This window comes from Pleuronectes platessa, chromosome 5 (assembly GCF_947347685.1).
Source record: "Pleuronectes platessa chromosome 5, fPlePla1.1, whole genome shotgun sequence".
NCBI lineage: Eukaryota > Metazoa > Chordata > Actinopteri > Pleuronectiformes > Pleuronectidae > Pleuronectes > Pleuronectes platessa.
In genome coordinates, this window is record NC_070630.1 from 20,265,702 (window position 1) to 20,287,028 (window position 21,327).

Here is a 21,327-nt window from a genome sequence, read left to right on the forward strand (position 1 = left end):
AGCCTAATGTGGAGTCAATCAGTGTTGTTCAGGTGCTGACCTTGACTATGTAGAAAGGTAAGAGTGCTATAAATGTGGTACATCTTTAACTGTAGGTCCCACCGAGATTTGAACTCGGATCACTGGATTCAGTTGTGGTAATCTGAGGCCCGCAAGCCAATCTCATCCACCAGTTAGATGCTTGGAGAGATGCTGTGAATAGAATTCAAAATGTGTTTGCAAAGGAAAACACCCGATGCAGTTAATCTCTCCAGTGACCAAGTAACTGCATAGGTAAGCTGTCAGAAGTTGGATTTGAACCCACACCTCCAATGGAGACTGCGACCTGAAGGCAGCACCTTAGACCGCTCGGCCATCCTGACTACTCAAACATATAAATAAGCCCAAAAAATTCGATCAAAAGCTAGCAAAGATATCGGCAAATGTGAGATTTAAAAAGTTGAAACGATCAAAATGTCTCAGGTGCAAATATCTTGCCTATTGAGATGATGAAAGACATATCAAAGTTTTAGCAAGGCTGATGTGGAGTCAATCAGTGTTGTTCAGGTGCTGACCTTGACTATGTAGAAAGGTAAGAGTGCTATAAATGTGGTACATCTTTAACTGTAGGTCCCACCGAGATTTGAACTCGGATCACTGGATTCAGAGTCCAGAGTGCTAGCCATTACACAATGGAACCCTGTTCAGTTGAGCTAATCTTAGGCCCGCAACCCCATCTCATCCACCAGTTAGATGCTTGGAGAGATGCTGTGAATAGAATTCAAAATGTGTTTGCAAAGGAAAACACGCGATGCAGTTAATCTCTCCAGTGACCAAGTAACTGCATAGGTAAGCTGTCAGAAGTGGGATTTGAACCCACGCCTCCAATGGAGATTGCGACCTGAACGCAGCGCCTTAGACCGCTCGGCCATCCTGACTACTAAAACATATAAATAAGCCCAAAAAATTCGATCAAAAGCTAGTAAAGATATGGGCAAATGTGAGTTTTAAAAAGTTGAAGCCAAATGTGAGATTTAAAAAGTTGAAACAATCAAAAGGCCTCGGGTGCAAATATCTTGCCTGTAGAGATGATGAAAGAGATATCAAAGTTTTAGCAAGCCTAATGTGGAGTCAATCAGTGTTGTTCAGGTGCTGACCTTGACTATGTAGAAAGGTAAGAGTGCTATAAATGTGGTACATCTTTAACTGTAGGTCCCACCGAGATTTGAACTCGGATCACTGGATTCAGAGTCCAGAGTGCTAGCCATTACACCATGGAACCCTGGTCAGTTGAGGTAATCTGAGGCCCGCAAGCCCATCTCATCCACAAGTTAGATGCTTGGAGAGATGCTGTGAATAGAATTCAAAATGTGTTTGCAAAGGAAAACACCCGATGCAGTTAATCTCTCCAGTGACCAAGTAACTGCATAGGTAAGCTGTCAGAAGTTGGATTTGAACCCAGCGCCTTAGACCGCTCGGCCATCCTGACTACTAAAACATATAAATAAGCCCAAAAAATTCGATCAAAAGCTAGTAAAGATATGGGCAAATGTGAGTTTTAAAAAGTTGAAGCCAAATGTGAGATTTAAAAAGTTGAAACAATCAAAAGGCCTCGGGTGCAAATATCTTGCCTGTAGAGATGATGAAAGAGATATCAAAGTTTTAGCAAGCCTAATGTGGAGTCAATCAGTGTTGTTCAGGTGCTGACCTTGACTATGTAGAAAGGTAAGAGTGCTATAAATGTGGTACATCTTTAACTGTAGGTCCCACCGAGATTTGAACTCGGATCACTGGATTCAGAGTCCAGAGTGCTAGCCATTACACAATGGAACCCTGTTCAGTTGTGGTAATCTGAGGCCCGCAAGCCCATCTCATCCACAAGTTAGATGCTTGGAGAGATGCTGTGAATAGAATTCAAAATGTGTTTGCAAAGGAAAACACCCGATGCAGTTAATCTCTCCAGTGACCAAGTAACTGCATAGGTAAGCTGTCAGAAGTTGGATTTGAACCCAGCGCCTTAGACCGCTCGGCCATCCTGACTACTAAAACATATAAATAAGCCCAAAAAATTCGATCAAAAGCTAGTAAAGATATCGGCAAATGTGAGTTTTAAAAAGTTGAAGCCAAATGTGAGATTTAAAAAGTTGAAACAATCAAAAGGCCTCGGGTGCAAATATCTTGCCTATTGAGATGATGAAAGAGATATCAAAGTTTTAGCAAGCCTAATGTGGAGTCAATCAGTGTTGTTCAGGTGCTGACCTTGACTATGTAGAAAGGTAAGACTGCTATAAATGTGGTACATCTTTAACTGTAGGTCCCACCGAGTTTTGAACTCGGATCACTGGATTCAGAGTCCAGAGTGCTAGCCATTACACCATGGAACCCTGTTCAGTTGAGGTAATCTTAGGCCCGCAACCCCATCTCATCCACCAGTTAGATGCTTGGAGAGATGCTGTGAATAGAATTCAAAATGTGTTTGCAAAGGAAAACACGCGATGCAGTTAATCTCTCCAGTGACCAAGTAACTGCATAGGTAAGCTGTCAGAAGTGGGATTTGAACCCACGCCTCCAATGGAGACTGCGACCTGAACGCAGCGCCTTAGACCGCTCGGCCATCCTGACTACTAAAACATATAAATAAGCCCAAAAAATTCGATCAAAAGCTAGTAAAGATATCGGCAAATGTGAGTTTTAAAAAGTTGAAGCCAAATGTGAGATTTAAAAAGTTGAAACAATCAAAAGGCCTCGGGTGCAAATATCTTGCCTATTGAGATGATGAAAGAGATATCAAAGTTTTAGCAAGCCTAATGTGGAGTCAATCAGTGTTGTTCAGGTGCTGACCTTGACTATGTAGAAAGGTAAGAGTGCTATAAATGTGGTACATCTTTAACTGTAGGTCCCACCGAGATTTGAACTCGGATCACTGGATTCAGAGTCCAGAGTGCTAGCCATTACACAATGGAACCCTGTTCAGTTGTGGTAATCTGAGGCCCGCAAGCCCATCTCATCCACAAGTTAGATGCTTGGAGAGATGCTGTGAATAGAATTCAAAATGTGTTTGCAAAGGAAAACACCCGATGCAGTTAATCTCTCCAGTGACCAAGTAACTGCATAGGTAAGCTGTCAGAAGTTGGATTTGAACCCAGCGCCTTAGACCGCTCGGCCATCCTGACTACTAAAACATATAAATAAGCCCAAAAAATTCGATCAAAAGCTAGTAAAGATATCGGCAAATGTGAGTTTTAAAAAGTTGAAGCCAAATGTGAGATTTAAAAAGTTGAAACAATCAAAAGGCCTCGGGTGCAAATATCTTGCCTATTGAGATGATGAAAGAGATATCAAAGTTTTAGCAAGCCTAATGTGGAGTCAATCAGTGTTGTTCAGGTGCTGACCTTGACTATGTAGAAAGGTAAGAGTGCTATAAATGTGGTACATCTTTAACTGTAGGTCCCACCGAGATTTGAACTCGGATCACTGGATTCAGAGTCCAGAGTGCTAGCCATTACACCATGGAACCCTGGTCAGTTGAGGTAATCTGAGGCCCGCAAGCCCATCTCATCCACAAGTTAGATGCTTGGAGAGATGCTGTGAATAGAATTCAAAATGTGTTTGCAAAGGAAAACACCCGATGCAGTTAATCTCTCCAGTGACCAAGTAACTGCATAGGTAAGCTGTCAGAAGTGGGATTTGAACCCACGCCTCCAATGGAGACTGCGACCTGAACGCAGCGCCTTAGACCGCTCGGCCATCCTGACTACTAAAACATATAAATAAGCCCAAAAAATTCGATCAAAAGCTAGTAAAGATATCGGCAAATGTGAGTTTTAAAAAGTTGAAGCCAAATGTGAGATTTAAAAAGTTGAAACAATCAAAAGGCCTCGGGTGCAAATATCTTGCCTATTGAGATGATGAAAGAGATATCAAAGTTTTAGCAAGCCTAATGTGGAGTCAATCAGTGTTGTTCAGGTGCTGACCTTGACTATGTAGAAAGGTAAGAGTGCTATAAATGTGGTACATCTTTAACTGTAGGTCCCACCGAGATTTGAACTCGGATCACTGGATTCAGAGTCCAGAGTGCTAGCCATTACACCATGGAACCCTGTTCAGTTGAGGTAATCTGAGGCCCGCAAGCCCATCTCATCCACAAGTTAGATGCTTGGAGAGATGCTGTGAATAGAATTCAAAATGTGTTTGCAAAGGAAAACACCCGATGCAGTTAATCTCTCCAGTGACCAAGTAACTGCATAGGTAAGCTGTCAGAAGTTGGATTTGAACCCAGCGCCTTAGACCGCTCGGCCATCCTGACTACTAAAACATATAAATAAGCCCAAAAAATTCGATCAAAAGCTAGTAAAGATATCGGCAAATGTGAGTTTTAAAAAGTTGAAGCCAAATGTGAGATTTAAAAAGTTGAAACAATCAAAAGGCCTCGGGTGCAAATATCTTGCCTATTGAGATGATGAAAGAGATATCAAAGTTTTAGCAAGCCTAATGTGGAGTCAATCAGTGTTGTTCAGGTGCTGACCTTGACTATGTAGAAAGGTAAGAGTGCTATAAATGTGGTACATCTTTAACTGTAGGTCCCACCGAGATTTGAACTCGGATCACTGGATTCAGAGTCCAGAGTGCTAGCCATTACACCATGGAACCCTGGTCAGTTGAGGTAATCTGAGGCCCGCAAGCCCATCTCATCCACAAGTTAGATGCTTGGAGAGATGCTGTGAATAGAATTCAAAATGTGTTTGCAAAGGAAAACACCCGATGCAGTTAATCTCTCCAGTGACCAAGTAACTGCATAGGTAAGCTGTCAGAAGTGGGATTTGAACCCACGCCTCCAATGGAGACTGCGACCTGAACGCAGCGCCTTAGACCGCTCGGCCATCCTGACTACTAAAACATATAAATAAGCCCAAAAAATTCGATCAAAAGCTAGTAAAGATATCGGCAAATGTGAGTTTTAAAAAGTTGAAGCCAAATGTGAGATTTAAAAAGTTGAAACAATCAAAAGGCCTCGGGTGCAAATATCTTGCCTATTGAGATGATGAAAGAGATATCAAAGTTTTAGCAAGCCTAATGTGGAGTCAATCAGTGTTGTTCAGGTGCTGACCTTGACTATGTAGAAAGGTAAGAGTGCTATAAATGTGGTACATCTTTAACTGTAGGTCCCACCGAGATTTGAACTCGGATCACTGGATTCAGTTGTGGTAATCTGAGGCCCGCAAGCCAATCTCATCCACAAGTTAGATGCTTGGAGAGATGCTGTGAATAGAATTCAAAATGTGTTTGCAAAGGAAAACACCCGATGCAGTTAATCTCTCCAATGACCAAGTAACTGCATAGGTAAGCTGTCAGAAGTTGGATTTGAACCCACGCCTCCAATGGAGACTGCGACCTGAACGCAGCGCCTTAGACTGCTCGGCCATCCTGACTACTCAAACATATAAATAAGCCCAAAAAATTCGATCAAAAGCTAGCAAAGATATCGGCAAATGTGAGATTTAAAAAGTTGAAACAATCAAAAGGCCTCGGGTGCAAATATCTTGCCTATTGAGATGATGAAAGAGATATCAAAGTTTTAGCAAGCCTAATGTGGAGTCAATCAGTGTTGTTCAGGTGCTGACCTTGACTATGTAGAAAGGTAAGAGTGCTATAAATGTGGTACATCTTTAACTGTAGGTCCCACCGAGATTTGAACTCGGATCACTGGATTCAGAGTCCAGAGTGCTAGCCATTACACCATGGAACCCTGTTCAGTTGAGGTAATCTTAGGCCCGCAAGCCCATCTCATCCACCAGTTAGATGCTTGGAGAGATGCTGTGAATAGAATTCAAAATGTGTTTGCAAAGGAAAACACCCGATGCAGTTAATCTCTCCAGTGACCAAGTAACTGCATAGGTAAGCTGTCAGAAGTGGGATTTAAACCCACGCCTCCAATGGAGACTGCGACCTGAACGCAGCGCCTTAGACCGCTCGGCCATCCTGACTACTAAAACATATAAATAAGCCCAAAAAATTCGATCAAAAGCTAGTAAAGATATAGGCAAATGTGAGTTTTAAAAAGTTGAAGCCAAATGTGAGATTTAAAAAGTTGAAACAATCAAAAGGCCTCGGGTGCAAATATCTTGCCTGTAGAGATGATGAAAGAGATATCAAAGTTTTAGCAAGCCTAATGTGGAGTCAATCAGTGTTGTTCAGGTGCTGACCTTGACTATGTAGAAAGGTAAGAGTGCTATAAATGTGGTACATCTTTAACTGTAGGTCCCACCGAGATTTGAACTCGGATCACTGGATTCAGAGTCCAGAGTGCTAGCCATTACACAATGGAACCCTGTTCAGTTGTGGTAATCTGAGGCCCGCAAGCCAATCTCATCCACCAGTTAGATGCTTGGAGAGATGCTGTGAATAGAATTCAAAATGTGTTTGCAAAGGAAAACACCCGATGCAGTTAATCTCTCCAGTGACCAAGTAACTGCATAGGTAAGCTGTCAGAAGTGGGATTTGAACCCACGCCTCCAATGGAGACTGCGACCTGAACGCAGCGCCTTAGACCGCTCGGCCATCCTGACTACTCAAACATATAAATAAGCCCAAAAAATTCGATCAAAAGCTAGCAAAGATATCGGCAAATGTGAGATTTAAAAAGTTGAAGCCAAATGTGAGATTTAAAAAGTTGAAACAATCAAAAGGCCTCGGGTGCAAATATCTTGCCTATTGAGATGATGAAAGAGATATCAAAGTTTTAGCAAGCCTAATGTGGAGTCAATCAGTGTTGTTCAGGTGCTGACCTTGACTATGTAGAAAGGTAAGAGTGCTATAAATGTGGTACATCTTTAACTGTAGGTCCCACCGAGATTTGAACTCGGATCACTGGATTCAGTTGTGGTAATCTGAGGCCCGCAAGCCAATCTCATCCACCAGTTAGATGCTTGGAGAGATGCTGTGAATAGAATTCAAAATGTGTTTGCAAAGGAAAACACCCGATGCAGTTAATCTCTCCAATGACCAAGTAACTGCATAGGTAAGCTGTCAGAAGTTGGATTTGAACCCACGCCTCCAATGGAGACTGCGACCTGAACGCAGCGCCTTAGACTGCTCGGCCATCCTGACTACTCAAACATATAAATAAGCCCAAAAAATTCGATCAAAAGCTAGCAAAGATATCGGCAAATGTGAGATTTAAAAAGTTGAAACAATCAAAAGGCCTCGGGTGCAAATATCTTGCCTATTGAGATGATGAAAGAGATATCAAAGTTTTAGCAAGCCTAATGTGGAGTCAATCAGTGTTGTTCAGGTGCTGACCTTGACTATGTAGAAAGGTAAGAGTGCTATAAATGTGGTACATCTTTAACTGTAGGTCCCACCGAGATTTGAACTCGGATCACTGGATTCAGAGTCCAGAGTGCTAGCCATTACACCATGGAACCCTGTTCAGTTGAGGTAATCTTAGGCCCGCAAGCCCATCTCATCCACCAGTTAGATGCTTGGAGAGATGCTGTGAATAGAATTCAAAATGTGTTTGCAAAGGAAAACACCCGATGCAGTTAATCTCTCCAGTGACCAAGTAACTGCATAGGTAAGCTGTCAGAAGTGGGATTTAAACCCACTCCTCCAATGGAGACTGCGACCTGAACGCAGCGCCTTAGACCGCTCGGCCATCCTGACTACTAAAACATATAAATAAGCCCAAAAAATTCGATCAAAAGCTAGTAAAGATATGGGCAAATGTGAGTTTTAAAAAGTTGAAGCCAAATGTGAGATTTAAAAAGTTGAAACAATCAAAAGGGCTCGGGTGCAAATATCTTGCCTGTAGAGATGATGAAAGAGATATCAAAGTTTTAGCAAGCCTAATGTGGAGTCAATCAGTGTTGTTCAGGTGCTGACCTTGACTATGTAGAAAGGTAAGAGTGCTATAAATGTGGTACATCTTTAACTGTAGGTCCCACCGAGATTTGAACTCGGATCACTGGATTCAGAGTCCAGAGTGCTAGCCATTACACAATGGAACCCTGTTCAGTTGTGGTAATCTGAGGCCCGCAAGCCCATCTCATCCACAAGTTAGATGCTTGGAGAGATGCTGTGAATAGAATTCAAAATGTGTTTGCAAAGGAAAACACCCGATGCAGTTAATCTCTCCAGTGACCAAGTAACTGCATAGGTAAGCTGTCAGAAGTGGGATTTGAACCCACGCCTCCAATGGAGACTGCGACCTGAACGCAGCGCCTTAGACCGCTCGGCCATCCTGACTACTAAAACATATAAATAAGCCCAAAAAATTCGATCAAAAGCTAGTAAAGATATCGGCAAATGTGAGTTTTAAAAAGTTGAAGCCAAATGTGAGATTTAAAAAGTTGAAACAATCAAAAGGCCTCGGGTGCAAATATCTTGCCTATTGAGATGATGAAAGAGATATCAAAGTTTTAGCAAGCCTAATGTGGAGTCAATCAGTGTTGTTCAGGTGCTGACCTTGACTATGTAGAAAGGTAAGAGTGCTATAAATGTGGTACATCTTTAACTGTAGGTCCCACCGAGATTTGAACTCGGATCACTGGATTCAGAGTCCAGAGTGCTAGCCATTACACAATGGAACCCTGTTCAGTTGTGGTAATCTGAGGCCCGCAAGCCCATCTCATCCACAAGTTAGATGCTTGGAGAGATGCTGTGAATAGAATTCAAAATGTGTTTGCAAAGGAAAACACCCGATGCAGTTAATCTCTCCAGTGACCAAGTAACTGCATAGGTAAGCTGTCAGAAGTGGGATTTGAACCCACGCCTCCAATGGAGACTGCGACCTGAACGCAGCGCCTTAGACCGCTCGGCCATCCTGACTACTAAAACATATAAATAAGCCCAAAAAATTCGATCAAAAGCTAGTAAAGATATAGGCAAATGTGAGTTTTAAAAAGTTGAAGCCAAATGTGAGATTTAAAAAGTTGAAACGATCAAAATGCCTCAGGTGCAAATATCTTGCCTATTGAGATGATGAAAGACATATCAAAGTTTTAGCAAGGCTGATGTGGAGTCAATCAGTGTTGTTCAGGTGCTGACCTTGACTATGTAGAAAGGTAAGAGTGCTATAAATGTGGTACATCTTTAACTGTAGGTCCCACCGAGATTTGAACTCGGATCACTGGATTCAGAGTCCAGAGTGCTAGCCATTACACCATGGAACCCTGTTCAGTTGAGGTAATCTTAGGCCCGCAACCCCATCTCATCCACCAGTTAGATGCTTGGAGAGATGCTGTGAATAGAATTCAAAATGTGTTTGCAAAGGGAAACACGCGATGCAGTTAATCTCTCCAGTGACCAAGTAACTGCATAGGTAAGCTGTCAGAAGTGGGATTTGAACCCACGCCTCCAATGGAGACTGCGATCTGAACGCAGCGCCTTAGACCGCTCGGCCATCCTGACTACTAAAACATATAAATAAGCCCAAAAAATTCGATCAAAAGCTAGTAAAGATATGGGCAAATGTGAGTTTTAAAAAGTTGAAGCCAAATGTGAGATTTAAAAAGTTGAAACAATCAAAAGGCCTCGGGTGCAAATATCTTGCCTGTAGAGATGATGAAAGAGATATCAAAGTTTTAGCAAGCCTAATGTGGAGTCAATCAGTGTTGTTCAGGTGCTGACCTTGACTATGTAGAAAGGTAAGAGTGCTATAAATGTGGTACATCTTTAACTGTAGGTCCCACCGAGATTTGAACTCGGATCACTGGATTCAGAGTCCAGAGTGCTAGCCATTACACAATGGAACCCTGTTCAGTTGTGGTAATCTGAGGCCCGCAAGCCCATCTCATCCACAAGTTAGATGCTTGGAGAGATGCTGTGAATAGAATTCAAAATGTGTTTGCAAAGGAAAACACCCGAGGCAGTTAATCTCTCCAGTGACCAAGTAACTGCATAGGTAAGCTGTCAGAAGTTGGATTTGAACCCAGCGCCTTAGACCGCTCGGCCATCCTGACTACTAAAACATATAAATAAGCCCAAAAAATTCGATCAAAAGCTAGTAAAGATATCGGCAAATGTGAGTTTTAAAAAGTTGAAGCCAAATGTGAGATTTAAAAAGTTGAAACAATCAAAAGGCCTCGGGTGCAAATATCTTGCCTATTGAGATGATGAAAGAGATATCAAAGTTTTAGCAAGCCTAATGTGGAGTCAATCAGTGTTGTTCAGGTGCTGACCTTGACTATGTAGAAAGGTAAGAGTGCTATAAATGTGGTACATCTTTAACTGTAGGTCCCACCGAGATTTGAACTCGGATCACTGGATTCAGAGTCCAGAGTGCTAGCCATTACACCATGGAACCCTGGTCAGTTGAGGTAATCTGAGGCCCGCAAGCCCATCTCATCCACAAGTTAGATGCTTGGAGAGATGCTGTGAATAGAATTCAAAATGTGTTTGCAAAGGAAAACACCCGATGCAGTTAATCTCTCCAGTGACCAAGTAACTGCATAGGTAAGCTGTCAGAAGTGGGATTTGAACCCACGCCTCCAATGGAGACTGCGACCTGAACGCAGCGCCTTAGACCGCTCGGCCATCCTGACTACTAAAACATATAAATAAGCCCAAAAAATTCGATCAAAAGCTAGTAAAGATATCGGCAAATGTGAGTTTTAAAAAGTTGAAGCCAAATGTGAGATTTAAAAAGTTGAAACAATCAAAAGGCCTCGGGTGCAAATATCTTGCCTATTGAGATGATGAAAGAGATATCAAAGTTTTAGCAAGCCTAATGTGGAGTCAATCAGTGTTGTTCAGGTGCTGACCTTGACTATGTAGAAAGGTAAGAGTGCTATAAATGTGGTACATCTTTAACTGTAGGTCCCACCGAGATTTGAACTCGGATCACTGGATTCAGAGTCCAGAGTGCTAGCCATTACACAATGGAACCCTGTTCAGTTGTGGTAATCTGAGGCCCGCAAGCCCATCTCATCCACAAGTTAGATGCTTGGAGAGATGCTGTGAATAGAATTCAAAATGTGTTTGCAAAGGAAAACACCCGAGGCAGTTAATCTCTCCAGTGACCAAGTAACTGCATAGGTAAGCTGTCAGAAGTTGGATTTGAACCCAGCGCCTTAGACCGCTCGGCCATCCTGACTACTAAAACATATAAATAAGCCCAAAAAATTCGATCAAAAGCTAGTAAAGATATCGGCAAATGTGAGTTTTAAAAAGTTGAAGCCAAATGTGAGATTTAAAAAGTTGAAACAATCAAAAGGCCTCGGGTGCAAATATCTTGCCTATTGAGATGATGAAAGAGATATCAAAGTTTTAGCAAGCCTAATGTGGAGTCAATCAGTGTTGTTCAGGTGCTGACCTTGACTATGTAGAAAGGTAAGAGTGCTATAAATGTGGTACATCTTTAACTGTAGGTCCCACCGAGATTTGAACTCGGATCACTGGATTCAGAGTCCAGAGTGCTAGCCATTACACCATGGAACCCTGGTCAGTTGAGGTAATCTGAGGCCCGCAAGCCCATCTCATCCACAAGTTAGATGCTTGGAGAGATGCTGTGAATAGAATTCAAAATGTGTTTGCAAAGGAAAACACCCGATGCAGTTAATCTCTCCAGTGACCAAGTAACTGCATAGGTAAGCTGTCAGAAGTGGGATTTGAACCCACGCCTCCAATGGAGACTGCGACCTGAACGCAGCGCCTTAGACCGCTCGGCCATCCTGACTACTAAAACATATAAATAAGCCCAAAAAATTCGATCAAAAGCTAGTAAAGATATCGGCAAATGTGAGTTTTAAAAAGTTGAAGCCAAATGTGAGATTTAAAAAGTTGAAACAATCAAAAGGCCTCGGGTGCAAATATCTTGCCTATTGAGATGATGAAAGAGATATCAAAGTTTTAGCAAGCCTAATGTGGAGTCAATCAGTGTTGTTCAGGTGCTGACCTTGACTATGTAGAAAGGTAAGAGTGCTATAAATGTGGTACATCTTTAACTGTAGGTCCCACCGAGACTTGAACTCGGATCACTGGATTCAGTTGTGGTAATCTGAGGCCCGCAAGCCAATCTCATCCACAAGTTAGATGCTTGGAGAGATGCTGTGAATAGAATTCAAAATGTGTTTGCAAAGGAAAACACCCGATGCAGTTAATCTCTCCAATGACCAAGTAACTGCATAGGTAAGCTGTCAGAAGTTGGATTTGAACCCACGCCTCCAATGGAGACTGCGACCTGAACGCAGCGCCTTAGACTGCTCGGCCATCCTGACTACTCAAACATATAAATAAGCCCAAAAAATTCGATCAAAAGCTAGCAAAGATATCGGCAAATGTGAGATTTAAAAAGTTGAAACAATCAAAAGGCCTCGGGTGCAAATATCTTGCCTATTGAGATGATGAAAGAGATATCAAAGTTTTAGCAAGCCTAATGTGGAGTCAATCAGTGTTGTTCAGGTGCTGACCTTGACTATGTAGAAAGGTAAGAGTGCTATAAATGTGGTACATCTTTAACTGTAGGTCCCACCGAGATTTGAACTCGGATCACTGGATTCAGAGTCCAGAGTGCTAGCCATTACACCATGGAACCCTGTTCAGTTGAGGTAATCTTAGGCCCGCAAGCCCATCTCATCCACCAGTTAGATGCTTGGAGAGATGCTGTGAATAGAATTCAAAATGTGTTTGCAAAGGAAAACACCCGATGCAGTTAATCTCTCCAGTGACCAAGTAACTGCATAGGTAAGCTGTCAGAAGTGGGATTTAAACCCACGCCTCCAATGGAGACTGCGACCTGAACGCAGCGCCTTAGACCGCTCGGCCATCCTGACTACTAAAACATATAAATAAGCCCAAAAAATTCGATCAAAAGCTAGTAAAGATATAGGCAAATGTGAGTTTTAAAAAGTTGAAGCCAAATGTGAGATTTAAAAAGTTGAAACAATCAAAAGGCCTCGGGTGCAAATATCTTGCCTGTAGAGATGATGAAAGAGATATCAAAGTTTTAGCAAGCCTAATGTGGAGTCAATCAGTGTTGTTCAGGTGCTGACCTTGACTATGTAGAAAGGTAAGAGTGCTATAAATGTGGTACATCTTTAACTGTAGGTCCCACCGAGATTTGAACTCGGATCACTGGATTCAGAGTCCAGAGTGCTAGCCATTACACAATGGAACCCTGTTCAGTTGTGGTAATCTGAGGCCCGCAAGCCAATCTCATCCACCAGTTAGATGCTTGGAGAGATGCTGTGAATAGAATTCAAAATGTGTTTGCAAAGGAAAACACCCGATGCAGTTAATCTCTCCAGTGACCAAGTAACTGCATAGGTAAGCTGTCAGAAGTGGGATTTGAACCCACGCCTCCAATGGAGACTGCGACCTGAACGCAGCGCCTTAGACCGCTCGGCCATCCTGACTACTAAAACATATAAATAAGCCCAAAAAATTCGATCAAAAGCTAGTAAAGATATAGGCAAATGTGAGTTTTAAAAAGTTGAAGCCAAATGTGAGATTTAAAAAGTTGAAACGATCAAAATGCCTCAGGTGCAAATATCTTGCCTATTGAGATGATGAAAGACATATCAAAGTTTTAGCAAGGCTGATGTGGAGTCAATCAGTGTTGTTCAGGTGCTGACCTTGACTATGTAGAAAGGTAAGAGTGCTATAAATGTGGTACATCTTTAACTGTAGGTCCCACCGAGATTTGAACTCGGATCACTGGATTCAGAGTCCAGAGTGCTAGCCATTACACCATGGAACCCTGTTCAGTTGAGGTAATCTTAGGCCCGCAACCCCATCTCATCCACCAGTTAGATGCTTGGAGAGATGCTGTGAATAGAATTCAAAATGTGTTTGCAAAGGGAAACACGCGATGCAGTTAATCTCTCCAGTGACCAAGTAACTGCATAGGTAAGCTGTCAGAAGTGGGATTTGAACCCACGCCTCCAATGGAGACTGCGATCTGAACGCAGCGCCTTAGACCGCTCGGCCATCCTGACTACTAAAACATATAAATAAGCCCAAAAAATTCGATCAAAAGCTAGTAAAGATATGGGCAAATGTGAGTTTTAAAAAGTTGAAGCCAAATGTGAGATTTAAAAAGTTGAAACAATCAAAAGGCCTCGGGTGCAAATATCTTGCCTGTAGAGATGATGAAAGAGATATCAAAGTTTTAGCAAGCCTAATGTGGAGTCAATCAGTGTTGTTCAGGTGCTGACCTTGACTATGTAGAAAGGTAAGAGTGCTATAAATGTGGTACATCTTTAACTGTAGGTCCCACCGAGATTTGAACTCGGATCACTGGATTCAGAGTCCAGAGTGCTAGCCATTACACAATGGAACCCTGTTCAGTTGTGGTAATCTGAGGCCCGCAAGCCCATCTCATCCACAAGTTAGATGCTTGGAGAGATGCTGTGAATAGAATTCAAAATGTGTTTGCAAAGGAAAACACCCGAGGCAGTTAATCTCTCCAGTGACCAAGTAACTGCATAGGTAAGCTGTCAGAAGTTGGATTTGAACCCAGCGCCTTAGACCGCTCGGCCATCCTGACTACTAAAACATATAAATAAGCCCAAAAAATTCGATCAAAAGCTAGTAAAGATATCGGCAAATGTGAGTTTTAAAAAGTTGAAGCCAAATGTGAGATTTAAAAAGTTGAAACAATCAAAAGGCCTCGGGTGCAAATATCTTGCCTATTGAGATGATGAAAGAGATATCAAAGTTTTAGCAAGCCTAATGTGGAGTCAATCAGTGTTGTTCAGGTGCTGACCTTGACTATGTAGAAAGGTAAGAGTGCTATAAATGTGGTACATCTTTAACTGTAGGTCCCACCGAGATTTGAACTCGGATCACTGGATTCAGAGTCCAGAGTGCTAGCCATTACACCATGGAACCCTGGTCAGTTGAGGTAATCTGAGGCCCGCAAGCCCATCTCATCCACAAGTTAGATGCTTGGAGAGATGCTGTGAATAGAATTCAAAATGTGTTTGCAAAGGAAAACACCCGATGCAGTTAATCTCTCCAGTGACCAAGTAACTGCATAGGTAAGCTGTCAGAAGTGGGATTTGAACCCACGCCTCCAATGGAGACTGCGACCTGAACGCAGCGCCTTAGACCGCTCGGCCATCCTGACTACTAAAACATATAAATAAGCCCAAAAAATTCGATCAAAAGCTAGTAAAGATATCGGCAAATGTGAGTTTTAAAAAGTTGAAGCCAAATGTGAGATTTAAAAAGTTGAAACAATCAAAAGGCCTCGGGTGCAAATATCTTGCCTATTGAGATGATGAAAGAGATATCAAAGTTTTAGCAAGCCTAATGTGGAGTCAATCAGTGTTGTTCAGGTGCTGACCTTGACTATGTAGAAAGGTAAGAGTGCTATAAATGTGGTACATCTTTAACTGTAGGTCCCACCGAGATTTGAACTCGGATCACTGGATTCAGAGTCCAGAGTGCTAGCCATTACACAATGGAACCCTGTTCAGTTGTGGTAATCTGAGGCCCGCAAGCCCATCTCATCCACAAGTTAGATGCTTGGAGAGATGCTGTGAATAGAATTCAAAATGTGTTTGCAAAGGAAAACACCCGAGGCAGTTAATCTCTCCAGTGACCAAGTAACTGCATAGGTAAGCTGTCAGAAGTTGGATTTGAACCCAGCGCCTTAGACCGCTCGGCCATCCTGACTACTAAAACATATAAATAAGCCCAAAAAATTCGATCAAAAGCTAGTAAAGATATCGGCAAATGTGAGTTTTAAAAAGTTGAAGCCAAATGTGAGATTTAAAAAGTTGAAACAATCAAAAGGCCTCGGGTGCAAATATCTTGCCTATTGAGATGATGAAAGAGATATCAAAGTTTTAGCAAGCCTAATGTGGAGTCAATCAGTGTTGTTCAGGTGCTGACCTTGACTATGTAGAAAGGTAAGAGTGCTATAAATGTGGTACATCTTTAACTGTAGGTCCCACCGAGATTTGAACTCGGATCACTGGATTCAGAGTCCAGAGTGCTAGCCATTACACCATGGAACCCTGGTCAGTTGAGGTAATCTGAGGCCCGCAAGCCCATCTCATCCACAAGTTAGATGCTTGGAGAGATGCTGTGAATAGAATTCAAAATGTGTTTGCAAAGGAAAACACCCGATGCAGTTAATCTCTCCAGTGACCAAGTAACTGCATAGGTAAGCTGTCAGAAGTGGGATTTGAACCCACGCCTCCAATGGAGACTGCGACCTGAACGCAGCGCCTTAGACCGCTCGGCCATCCTGACTACTAAAACATATAAATAAGCCCAAAAAATTCGATCAAAAGCTAGTAAAGATATCGGCAAATGTGAGTTTTAAAAAGTTGAAGCCAAATGTGAGATTTAAAAAGTTGAAACAATCAAAAGGCCTCGGGTGCAAATATCTTGCCTATTGAGATGATGAAAGAGATATCAAAGTTTTAGCAAGCCTAATGTGGAGTCAATCAGTGTTGTTCAGGTGCTGACCTTGACTATGTAGAAAGGTAAGAGTGCTATAAATGTGGTACATCTTTAACTGTAGGTCCCACCGAGACTTGAACTCGGATCACTGGATTCAGTTGTGGTAATCTGAGGCCCGCAAGCCAATCTCATCCACAAGTTAGATGCTTGGAGAGATGCTGTGAATAGAATTCAAAATGTGTTTGCAAAGGAAAACACCCGATGCAGTTAATCTCTCCAATGACCAAGTAACTGCATAGGTAAGCTGTCAGAAGTTGGATTTGAACCCACGCCTCCAATGGAGACTGCGACCTGAACGCAGCGCCTTAGACTGCTCGGCCATCCTGACTACTCAAACATATAAATAAGCCCAAAAAATTCGATCAAAAGCTAGCAAAGATATCGGCAAATGTGAGATTTAAAAAGTTGAAACAATCAAAAGGCCTCGGGTGCAAATATCTTGCCTATTGAGATGATGAAAGAGATATCAAAGTTTTAGCAAGCCTAATGTGGAGTCAATCAGTGTTGTTCAGGTGCTGACCTTGACTATGTAGAAAGGTAAGAGTGCTATAAATGTGGTACATCTTTAACTGTAGGTCCCACCGAGATTTGAACTCGGATCACTGGATTCAGAGTCCAGAGTGCTAGCCATTACACCATGGAACCCTGTTCAGTTGAGGTAATCTTAGGCCCGCAAGCCCATCTCATCCACCAGTTAGATGCTTGGAGAGATGCTGTGAATAGAATTCAAAATGTGTTTGCAAAGGAAAACACCCGATGCAGTTAATCTCTCCAGTGACCAAGTAACTGCATAGGTAAGCTGTCAGAAGTGGGATTTAAACCCACGCCTCCAATGGAGACTGCGACCTGAACGCAGCGCCTTAGACCGCTCGGCCATCCTGACTACTAAAACATATAAATAAGCCCAAAAAATTCGATCAAAAGCTAGTAAAGATATAGGCAAATGTGAGTTTTAAAAAGTTGAAGCCAAATGTGAGATTTAAAAAGTTGAAACAATCAAAAGGCCTCGGGTGCAAATATCTTGCCTGTAGAGATGATGAAAGAGATATCAAAGTTTTAGCAAGCCTAATGTGGAGTCAATCAGTGTTGTTCAGGTGCTGACCTTGACTATGTAGAAAGGTAAGAGTGCTATAAATGTGGTACATCTTTAACTGTAGGTCCCACCGAGATTTGAACTCGGATCACTGGATTCAGAGTCCAGAGTGCTAGCCATTACACAATGGAACCCTGTTCAGTTGTGGTAATCTGAGGCCCGCAAGCCAATCTCATCCACCAGTTAGATGCTTGGAGAGATGCTGTGAATAGAATTCAAAATGTGTTTGCAAAGGAAAACACCCGATGCAGTTAATCTCTCCAGTGACCAAGTAACTGCATAGGTAAGCTGTCAGAAGTGGGATTTGAACCCACGCCTCCAATGGAGACTGCGACCTGAACGCAGCGCCTTAGACCGCTCGGCCATCCTGACTACTCAAACATATAAATAAGCCCAAAAAATTCGATCAAAAGCTAGCAAAGATATCGGCAAATGTGAGATTTAAAAAGTTGAAGCCAAATGTGAGATTTAAAAAGTTGAAACAATCAAAAGGCCTCGGGTGCAAATATCTTGCCTATTGAGATGATGAAAGAGATATCAAAGTTTTAGCAAGCCTAATGTGGAGTCAATCAGTGTTGTTCAGGTGCTGACCTTGACTATGTAGAAAGGTAAGAGTGCTATAAATGTGGTACATCTTTAACTGTAGGTCCCACCGAGATTTGAACTCGGATCACTGGATTCAGTTGTGGTAATCTGAGGCCCGCAAGCCAATCTCATCCACCAGTTAGATGCTTGGAGAGATGCTGTGAATAGAATTCAAAATGTGTTTGCAAAGGAAAACACCCGATGCAGTTAATCTCTCCAATGACCAAGTAACTGCATAGGTAAGCTGTCAGAAGTTGGATTTGAACCCACGCCTCCAATGGAGACTGCGACCTGAACGCAGCGCCTTAGACTGCTCGGCCATCCTGACTACTCAAACATATAAATAAGCCCAAAAAATTCGATCAAAAGCTAGCAAAGATATCGGCAAATGTGAGATTTAAAAAGTTGAAACAATCAAAAGGCCTCGGGTGCAAATATCTTGCCTATTGAGATGATGAAAGAGATATCAAAGTTTTAGCAAGCCTAATGTGGAGTCAATCAGTGTTGTTCAGGTGCTGACCTTGACTATGTAGAAAGGTAAGAGTGCTATAAATGTGGTACATCTTTAACTGTAGGTCCCACCGAGATTTGAACTCGGATCACTGGATTCAGAGTCCAGAGTGCTAGCCATTACACCATGGAACCCTGTTCAGTTGAGGTAATCTTAGGCCCGCAAGCCCATCTCATCCACCAGTTAGATGCTTGGAGAGATGCTGTGAATAGAATTCAAAATGTGTTTGCAAAGGAAAACACCCGATGCAGTTAATCTCTCCAGTGACCAAGTAACTGCATAGGTAAGCTGTCAGAAGTGGGATTTAAACCCACTCCTCCAATGGAGACTGCGACCTGAACGCAGCGCCTTAGACCGCTCGGCCATCCTGACTACTAAAACATATAAATAAGCCCAAAAAATTCGATCAAAAGCTAGTAAAGATATGGGCAAATGTGAGTTTTAAAAAGTTGAAGCCAAATGTGAGATTTAAAAAGTTGAAACAATCAAAAGGGCTCGGGTGCAAATATCTTGCCTGTAGAGATGATGAAAGAGATATCAAAGTTTTAGCAAGCCTAATGTGGAGTCAATCAGTGTTGTTCAGGTGCTGACCTTGACTATGTAGAAAGGTAAGAGTGCTATAAATGTGGTACATCTTTAACTGTAGGTCCCACCGAGATTTGAACTCGGATCACTGGATTCAGAGTCCAGAGTGCTAGCCATTACACAATGGAACCCTGTTCAGTTGTGGTAATCTGAGGCCCGCAAGCCCATCTCATCCACAAGTTAGATGCTTGGAGAGATGCTGTGAATAGAATTCAAAATGTGTTTGCAAAGGAAAACACCCGATGCAGTTAATCTCTCCAGTGACCAAGTAACTGCATAGGTAAGCTGTCAGAAGTGGGATTTGAACCCACGCCTCCAATGGAGACTGCGACCTGAACGCAGCGCCTTAGACCGCTCGGCCATCCTGACTACTAAAACATATAAATAAGCCCAAAAAATTCGATCAAAAGCTAGTAAAGATATCGGCAAATGTGAGTTTTAAAAAGTTGAAGCCAAATGTGAGATTTAAAAAGTTGAAACAATCAAAAGGCCTCGGGTGCAAATATCTTGCCTATTGAGATGATGAAAGAGATATCAAAGTTTTAGCAAGCCTAATGTGGAGTCAATCAGTGTTGTTCAGGTGCTGACCTTGACTATGTAGAAAGGTAAGAGTGCTATAAATGTGGTACATCTTTAACTGTAGGTCCCACCGAGATTTGAACTCGGATCACTGGATTCAGAGTCCAGAGTGCTAGCCATTACACAATGGAACCCTGTTCAGTTGTGGTAATCTGAGGCCCGCAAGCCCATCTCATCCACAAGTTAGATGCTTGGAGAGATGCTGTGAATAGAATTCAAAATGTGTTTGCAAAGGAAAACACCCGATGCAGTTAATCTCTCCAGTGACCAAGTAACTGCATAGGTAAGCTGTCAGAAGTGGGATTTGAACCCACGCCTCCAATGGAGACTGCGACCTGAACGCAGCGCCTTAGACCGCTCGGCCATCCTGACTACTAAAACATATAAATAAGCCCAAAAAATTCGATCAAAAGCTAGTAAAGATATAGGCAAATGTGAGTTTTAAAAAGTTGAAGCCAAATGTGAGATTTAAAAAGTTGAAACGATCAAAATGCCTCAGGTGCAAATATCTTGCCTATTGAGATGATGAAAGACATATCAAAGTTTTAGCAAGGCTGATGTGGAGTCAATCAGTGTTGTTCAGGTGCTGACCTTGACTATGTAGAAAGGTAAGAGTGCTATAAATGTGGTACATCTTTAACTGTAGGTCCCACCGAGATTTGAACTCGGATCACTGGATTCAGAGTCCAGAGTGCTAGCCATTACACCATGGAACCCTGTTCAGTTGAGGTAATCTTAGGCCCGCAACCCCATCTCATCCACCAGTTAGATGCTTGGAGAGATGCTGTGAATAGAATTCAAAATGTGTTTGCAAAGGGAAACACGCGATGCAGTTAATCTCTCCAGTGACCAAGTAACTGCATAGGTAAGCTGTCAGAAGTGGGATTTGAACCCACGCCTCCAATGGAGACTGCGACCTGAACGCAGCGCCTTAGACCGCTCGGCCATCCTGACTACTAAAACATATAAATAAGCCCAAAAAATTCGATCAAAAGCTAGTAAAGATATGGGCAAATGTGAGTTTTAAAAAGTTGAAGCCAAATGTGAGATTTAAAAAGTTGAAACAATCAAAAGGCCTCGGGTGCAAATATCTTGCCTGTAGAGATGATGAAAGAGATATCAAAGTTTTAGCAAGCCTAATGTGGAGTCAATCAGTGTTGTTCAGGTGCTGACCTTGACTATGTAGAAAGGTAAGAGTGCTATAAATGTGGTACATCTTTAACTGTAGGTCCCACCGAGATTTGAACTCGGATCACTGGATTCAGAGTCCAGAGTGCTAGCCATTACACAATGGAACCCTGTTCAGTTGTGGTAATCTGAGGCCCGCAAGCCCATCTCATCCACAAGTTAGATGCTTGGAGAGATGCTGTGAATAGAATTCAAAATGTGTTTGCAAAGGAAAACACCCGAGGCAGTTAATCTCTCCAGTGACCAAGTAACTGCATAGGTAAGCTGTCAGAAGTTGGATTTGAACCCAGCGCCTTAGACCGCTCGGCCATCCTGACTACTAAAACATATAAATAAGCCCAAAAAATTCGATCAAAAGCTAGTAAAGATATCGGCAAATGTGAGTTTTAAAAAG

At 42.3% G+C, this 21,327-nt stretch overlaps 51 non-coding genes across 51 annotated transcripts; all 51 read right to left on the reverse strand.

Moving 5' to 3' along the window:
* Positions 1-607: 607 nt before the first annotated feature.
* Positions 608-679, reverse strand: trnaq-cug (transfer RNA glutamine (anticodon CUG)). Its single transcript has one exon. It is a non-coding gene; the product is annotated as a tRNA-Gln (tRNA).
* A 155-nt stretch (positions 680-834) lies between these two features.
* Positions 835-917, reverse strand: trnal-cag (transfer RNA leucine (anticodon CAG)). The gene has a single exon. It is a non-coding gene; the product is annotated as a tRNA-Leu (tRNA).
* A 272-nt stretch (positions 918-1,189) lies between these two features.
* On the reverse strand, positions 1,190-1,261 carry trnaq-cug (transfer RNA glutamine (anticodon CUG)). The gene has a single exon. It is a non-coding gene; the product is annotated as a tRNA-Gln (tRNA).
* Positions 1,262-1,740: 479 nt separating this feature from the next.
* Positions 1,741-1,812, reverse strand: trnaq-cug (transfer RNA glutamine (anticodon CUG)). Its single transcript has one exon. It is a non-coding gene; the product is annotated as a tRNA-Gln (tRNA).
* Positions 1,813-2,291: 479 nt separating this feature from the next.
* trnaq-cug (transfer RNA glutamine (anticodon CUG)) lies at positions 2,292-2,363 on the reverse strand. The gene has a single exon. It is a non-coding gene; the product is annotated as a tRNA-Gln (tRNA).
* A 155-nt stretch (positions 2,364-2,518) lies between these two features.
* On the reverse strand, positions 2,519-2,601 carry trnal-cag (transfer RNA leucine (anticodon CAG)). Its single transcript has one exon. It is a non-coding gene; the product is annotated as a tRNA-Leu (tRNA).
* A 272-nt stretch (positions 2,602-2,873) lies between these two features.
* trnaq-cug (transfer RNA glutamine (anticodon CUG)) lies at positions 2,874-2,945 on the reverse strand. The gene has a single exon. It is a non-coding gene; the product is annotated as a tRNA-Gln (tRNA).
* Positions 2,946-3,424: 479 nt separating this feature from the next.
* trnaq-cug (transfer RNA glutamine (anticodon CUG)) lies at positions 3,425-3,496 on the reverse strand. The gene has a single exon. It is a non-coding gene; the product is annotated as a tRNA-Gln (tRNA).
* Positions 3,497-3,651: 155 nt separating this feature from the next.
* On the reverse strand, positions 3,652-3,734 carry trnal-cag (transfer RNA leucine (anticodon CAG)). Its single transcript has one exon. It is a non-coding gene; the product is annotated as a tRNA-Leu (tRNA).
* A 272-nt stretch (positions 3,735-4,006) lies between these two features.
* On the reverse strand, positions 4,007-4,078 carry trnaq-cug (transfer RNA glutamine (anticodon CUG)). The gene has a single exon. It is a non-coding gene; the product is annotated as a tRNA-Gln (tRNA).
* A 479-nt stretch (positions 4,079-4,557) lies between these two features.
* Positions 4,558-4,629, reverse strand: trnaq-cug (transfer RNA glutamine (anticodon CUG)). Its single transcript has one exon. It is a non-coding gene; the product is annotated as a tRNA-Gln (tRNA).
* A 155-nt stretch (positions 4,630-4,784) lies between these two features.
* trnal-cag (transfer RNA leucine (anticodon CAG)) lies at positions 4,785-4,867 on the reverse strand. Its single transcript has one exon. It is a non-coding gene; the product is annotated as a tRNA-Leu (tRNA).
* A 458-nt stretch (positions 4,868-5,325) lies between these two features.
* On the reverse strand, positions 5,326-5,408 carry trnal-cag (transfer RNA leucine (anticodon CAG)). The gene has a single exon. It is a non-coding gene; the product is annotated as a tRNA-Leu (tRNA).
* A 245-nt stretch (positions 5,409-5,653) lies between these two features.
* Positions 5,654-5,725, reverse strand: trnaq-cug (transfer RNA glutamine (anticodon CUG)). Its single transcript has one exon. It is a non-coding gene; the product is annotated as a tRNA-Gln (tRNA).
* A 155-nt stretch (positions 5,726-5,880) lies between these two features.
* Positions 5,881-5,963, reverse strand: trnal-cag (transfer RNA leucine (anticodon CAG)). Its single transcript has one exon. It is a non-coding gene; the product is annotated as a tRNA-Leu (tRNA).
* Positions 5,964-6,235: 272 nt separating this feature from the next.
* Positions 6,236-6,307, reverse strand: trnaq-cug (transfer RNA glutamine (anticodon CUG)). The gene has a single exon. It is a non-coding gene; the product is annotated as a tRNA-Gln (tRNA).
* A 155-nt stretch (positions 6,308-6,462) lies between these two features.
* Positions 6,463-6,545, reverse strand: trnal-cag (transfer RNA leucine (anticodon CAG)). The gene has a single exon. It is a non-coding gene; the product is annotated as a tRNA-Leu (tRNA).
* Positions 6,546-7,003: 458 nt separating this feature from the next.
* Positions 7,004-7,086, reverse strand: trnal-cag (transfer RNA leucine (anticodon CAG)). The gene has a single exon. It is a non-coding gene; the product is annotated as a tRNA-Leu (tRNA).
* Positions 7,087-7,331: 245 nt separating this feature from the next.
* trnaq-cug (transfer RNA glutamine (anticodon CUG)) lies at positions 7,332-7,403 on the reverse strand. The gene has a single exon. It is a non-coding gene; the product is annotated as a tRNA-Gln (tRNA).
* A 155-nt stretch (positions 7,404-7,558) lies between these two features.
* trnal-cag (transfer RNA leucine (anticodon CAG)) lies at positions 7,559-7,641 on the reverse strand. The gene has a single exon. It is a non-coding gene; the product is annotated as a tRNA-Leu (tRNA).
* Positions 7,642-7,913: 272 nt separating this feature from the next.
* Positions 7,914-7,985, reverse strand: trnaq-cug (transfer RNA glutamine (anticodon CUG)). Its single transcript has one exon. It is a non-coding gene; the product is annotated as a tRNA-Gln (tRNA).
* A 155-nt stretch (positions 7,986-8,140) lies between these two features.
* On the reverse strand, positions 8,141-8,223 carry trnal-cag (transfer RNA leucine (anticodon CAG)). The gene has a single exon. It is a non-coding gene; the product is annotated as a tRNA-Leu (tRNA).
* Positions 8,224-8,495: 272 nt separating this feature from the next.
* Positions 8,496-8,567, reverse strand: trnaq-cug (transfer RNA glutamine (anticodon CUG)). Its single transcript has one exon. It is a non-coding gene; the product is annotated as a tRNA-Gln (tRNA).
* A 155-nt stretch (positions 8,568-8,722) lies between these two features.
* Positions 8,723-8,805, reverse strand: trnal-cag (transfer RNA leucine (anticodon CAG)). Its single transcript has one exon. It is a non-coding gene; the product is annotated as a tRNA-Leu (tRNA).
* Positions 8,806-9,077: 272 nt separating this feature from the next.
* Positions 9,078-9,149, reverse strand: trnaq-cug (transfer RNA glutamine (anticodon CUG)). The gene has a single exon. It is a non-coding gene; the product is annotated as a tRNA-Gln (tRNA).
* A 155-nt stretch (positions 9,150-9,304) lies between these two features.
* trnal-cag (transfer RNA leucine (anticodon CAG)) lies at positions 9,305-9,387 on the reverse strand. Its single transcript has one exon. It is a non-coding gene; the product is annotated as a tRNA-Leu (tRNA).
* An 823-nt stretch (positions 9,388-10,210) lies between these two features.
* On the reverse strand, positions 10,211-10,282 carry trnaq-cug (transfer RNA glutamine (anticodon CUG)). Its single transcript has one exon. It is a non-coding gene; the product is annotated as a tRNA-Gln (tRNA).
* A 155-nt stretch (positions 10,283-10,437) lies between these two features.
* Positions 10,438-10,520, reverse strand: trnal-cag (transfer RNA leucine (anticodon CAG)). The gene has a single exon. It is a non-coding gene; the product is annotated as a tRNA-Leu (tRNA).
* Positions 10,521-11,343: 823 nt separating this feature from the next.
* Positions 11,344-11,415, reverse strand: trnaq-cug (transfer RNA glutamine (anticodon CUG)). Its single transcript has one exon. It is a non-coding gene; the product is annotated as a tRNA-Gln (tRNA).
* A 155-nt stretch (positions 11,416-11,570) lies between these two features.
* trnal-cag (transfer RNA leucine (anticodon CAG)) lies at positions 11,571-11,653 on the reverse strand. Its single transcript has one exon. It is a non-coding gene; the product is annotated as a tRNA-Leu (tRNA).
* Positions 11,654-12,111: 458 nt separating this feature from the next.
* On the reverse strand, positions 12,112-12,194 carry trnal-cag (transfer RNA leucine (anticodon CAG)). The gene has a single exon. It is a non-coding gene; the product is annotated as a tRNA-Leu (tRNA).
* A 245-nt stretch (positions 12,195-12,439) lies between these two features.
* trnaq-cug (transfer RNA glutamine (anticodon CUG)) lies at positions 12,440-12,511 on the reverse strand. The gene has a single exon. It is a non-coding gene; the product is annotated as a tRNA-Gln (tRNA).
* A 155-nt stretch (positions 12,512-12,666) lies between these two features.
* On the reverse strand, positions 12,667-12,749 carry trnal-cag (transfer RNA leucine (anticodon CAG)). The gene has a single exon. It is a non-coding gene; the product is annotated as a tRNA-Leu (tRNA).
* Positions 12,750-13,248: 499 nt separating this feature from the next.
* Positions 13,249-13,331, reverse strand: trnal-cag (transfer RNA leucine (anticodon CAG)). Its single transcript has one exon. It is a non-coding gene; the product is annotated as a tRNA-Leu (tRNA).
* A 272-nt stretch (positions 13,332-13,603) lies between these two features.
* trnaq-cug (transfer RNA glutamine (anticodon CUG)) lies at positions 13,604-13,675 on the reverse strand. Its single transcript has one exon. It is a non-coding gene; the product is annotated as a tRNA-Gln (tRNA).
* Positions 13,676-13,830: 155 nt separating this feature from the next.
* trnal-cag (transfer RNA leucine (anticodon CAG)) lies at positions 13,831-13,913 on the reverse strand. Its single transcript has one exon. It is a non-coding gene; the product is annotated as a tRNA-Leu (tRNA).
* An 823-nt stretch (positions 13,914-14,736) lies between these two features.
* On the reverse strand, positions 14,737-14,808 carry trnaq-cug (transfer RNA glutamine (anticodon CUG)). Its single transcript has one exon. It is a non-coding gene; the product is annotated as a tRNA-Gln (tRNA).
* Positions 14,809-14,963: 155 nt separating this feature from the next.
* trnal-cag (transfer RNA leucine (anticodon CAG)) lies at positions 14,964-15,046 on the reverse strand. The gene has a single exon. It is a non-coding gene; the product is annotated as a tRNA-Leu (tRNA).
* An 823-nt stretch (positions 15,047-15,869) lies between these two features.
* trnaq-cug (transfer RNA glutamine (anticodon CUG)) lies at positions 15,870-15,941 on the reverse strand. Its single transcript has one exon. It is a non-coding gene; the product is annotated as a tRNA-Gln (tRNA).
* Positions 15,942-16,096: 155 nt separating this feature from the next.
* Positions 16,097-16,179, reverse strand: trnal-cag (transfer RNA leucine (anticodon CAG)). The gene has a single exon. It is a non-coding gene; the product is annotated as a tRNA-Leu (tRNA).
* Positions 16,180-16,637: 458 nt separating this feature from the next.
* Positions 16,638-16,720, reverse strand: trnal-cag (transfer RNA leucine (anticodon CAG)). Its single transcript has one exon. It is a non-coding gene; the product is annotated as a tRNA-Leu (tRNA).
* Positions 16,721-16,965: 245 nt separating this feature from the next.
* trnaq-cug (transfer RNA glutamine (anticodon CUG)) lies at positions 16,966-17,037 on the reverse strand. The gene has a single exon. It is a non-coding gene; the product is annotated as a tRNA-Gln (tRNA).
* Positions 17,038-17,192: 155 nt separating this feature from the next.
* trnal-cag (transfer RNA leucine (anticodon CAG)) lies at positions 17,193-17,275 on the reverse strand. Its single transcript has one exon. It is a non-coding gene; the product is annotated as a tRNA-Leu (tRNA).
* Positions 17,276-17,774: 499 nt separating this feature from the next.
* On the reverse strand, positions 17,775-17,857 carry trnal-cag (transfer RNA leucine (anticodon CAG)). Its single transcript has one exon. It is a non-coding gene; the product is annotated as a tRNA-Leu (tRNA).
* A 458-nt stretch (positions 17,858-18,315) lies between these two features.
* Positions 18,316-18,398, reverse strand: trnal-cag (transfer RNA leucine (anticodon CAG)). The gene has a single exon. It is a non-coding gene; the product is annotated as a tRNA-Leu (tRNA).
* Positions 18,399-18,643: 245 nt separating this feature from the next.
* Positions 18,644-18,715, reverse strand: trnaq-cug (transfer RNA glutamine (anticodon CUG)). The gene has a single exon. It is a non-coding gene; the product is annotated as a tRNA-Gln (tRNA).
* Positions 18,716-18,870: 155 nt separating this feature from the next.
* trnal-cag (transfer RNA leucine (anticodon CAG)) lies at positions 18,871-18,953 on the reverse strand. Its single transcript has one exon. It is a non-coding gene; the product is annotated as a tRNA-Leu (tRNA).
* A 499-nt stretch (positions 18,954-19,452) lies between these two features.
* On the reverse strand, positions 19,453-19,535 carry trnal-cag (transfer RNA leucine (anticodon CAG)). Its single transcript has one exon. It is a non-coding gene; the product is annotated as a tRNA-Leu (tRNA).
* Positions 19,536-20,034: 499 nt separating this feature from the next.
* On the reverse strand, positions 20,035-20,117 carry trnal-cag (transfer RNA leucine (anticodon CAG)). The gene has a single exon. It is a non-coding gene; the product is annotated as a tRNA-Leu (tRNA).
* Positions 20,118-20,389: 272 nt separating this feature from the next.
* On the reverse strand, positions 20,390-20,461 carry trnaq-cug (transfer RNA glutamine (anticodon CUG)). The gene has a single exon. It is a non-coding gene; the product is annotated as a tRNA-Gln (tRNA).
* Positions 20,462-20,616: 155 nt separating this feature from the next.
* trnal-cag (transfer RNA leucine (anticodon CAG)) lies at positions 20,617-20,699 on the reverse strand. Its single transcript has one exon. It is a non-coding gene; the product is annotated as a tRNA-Leu (tRNA).
* Between the last annotated feature and the right edge of the window lie 628 nt (positions 20,700-21,327).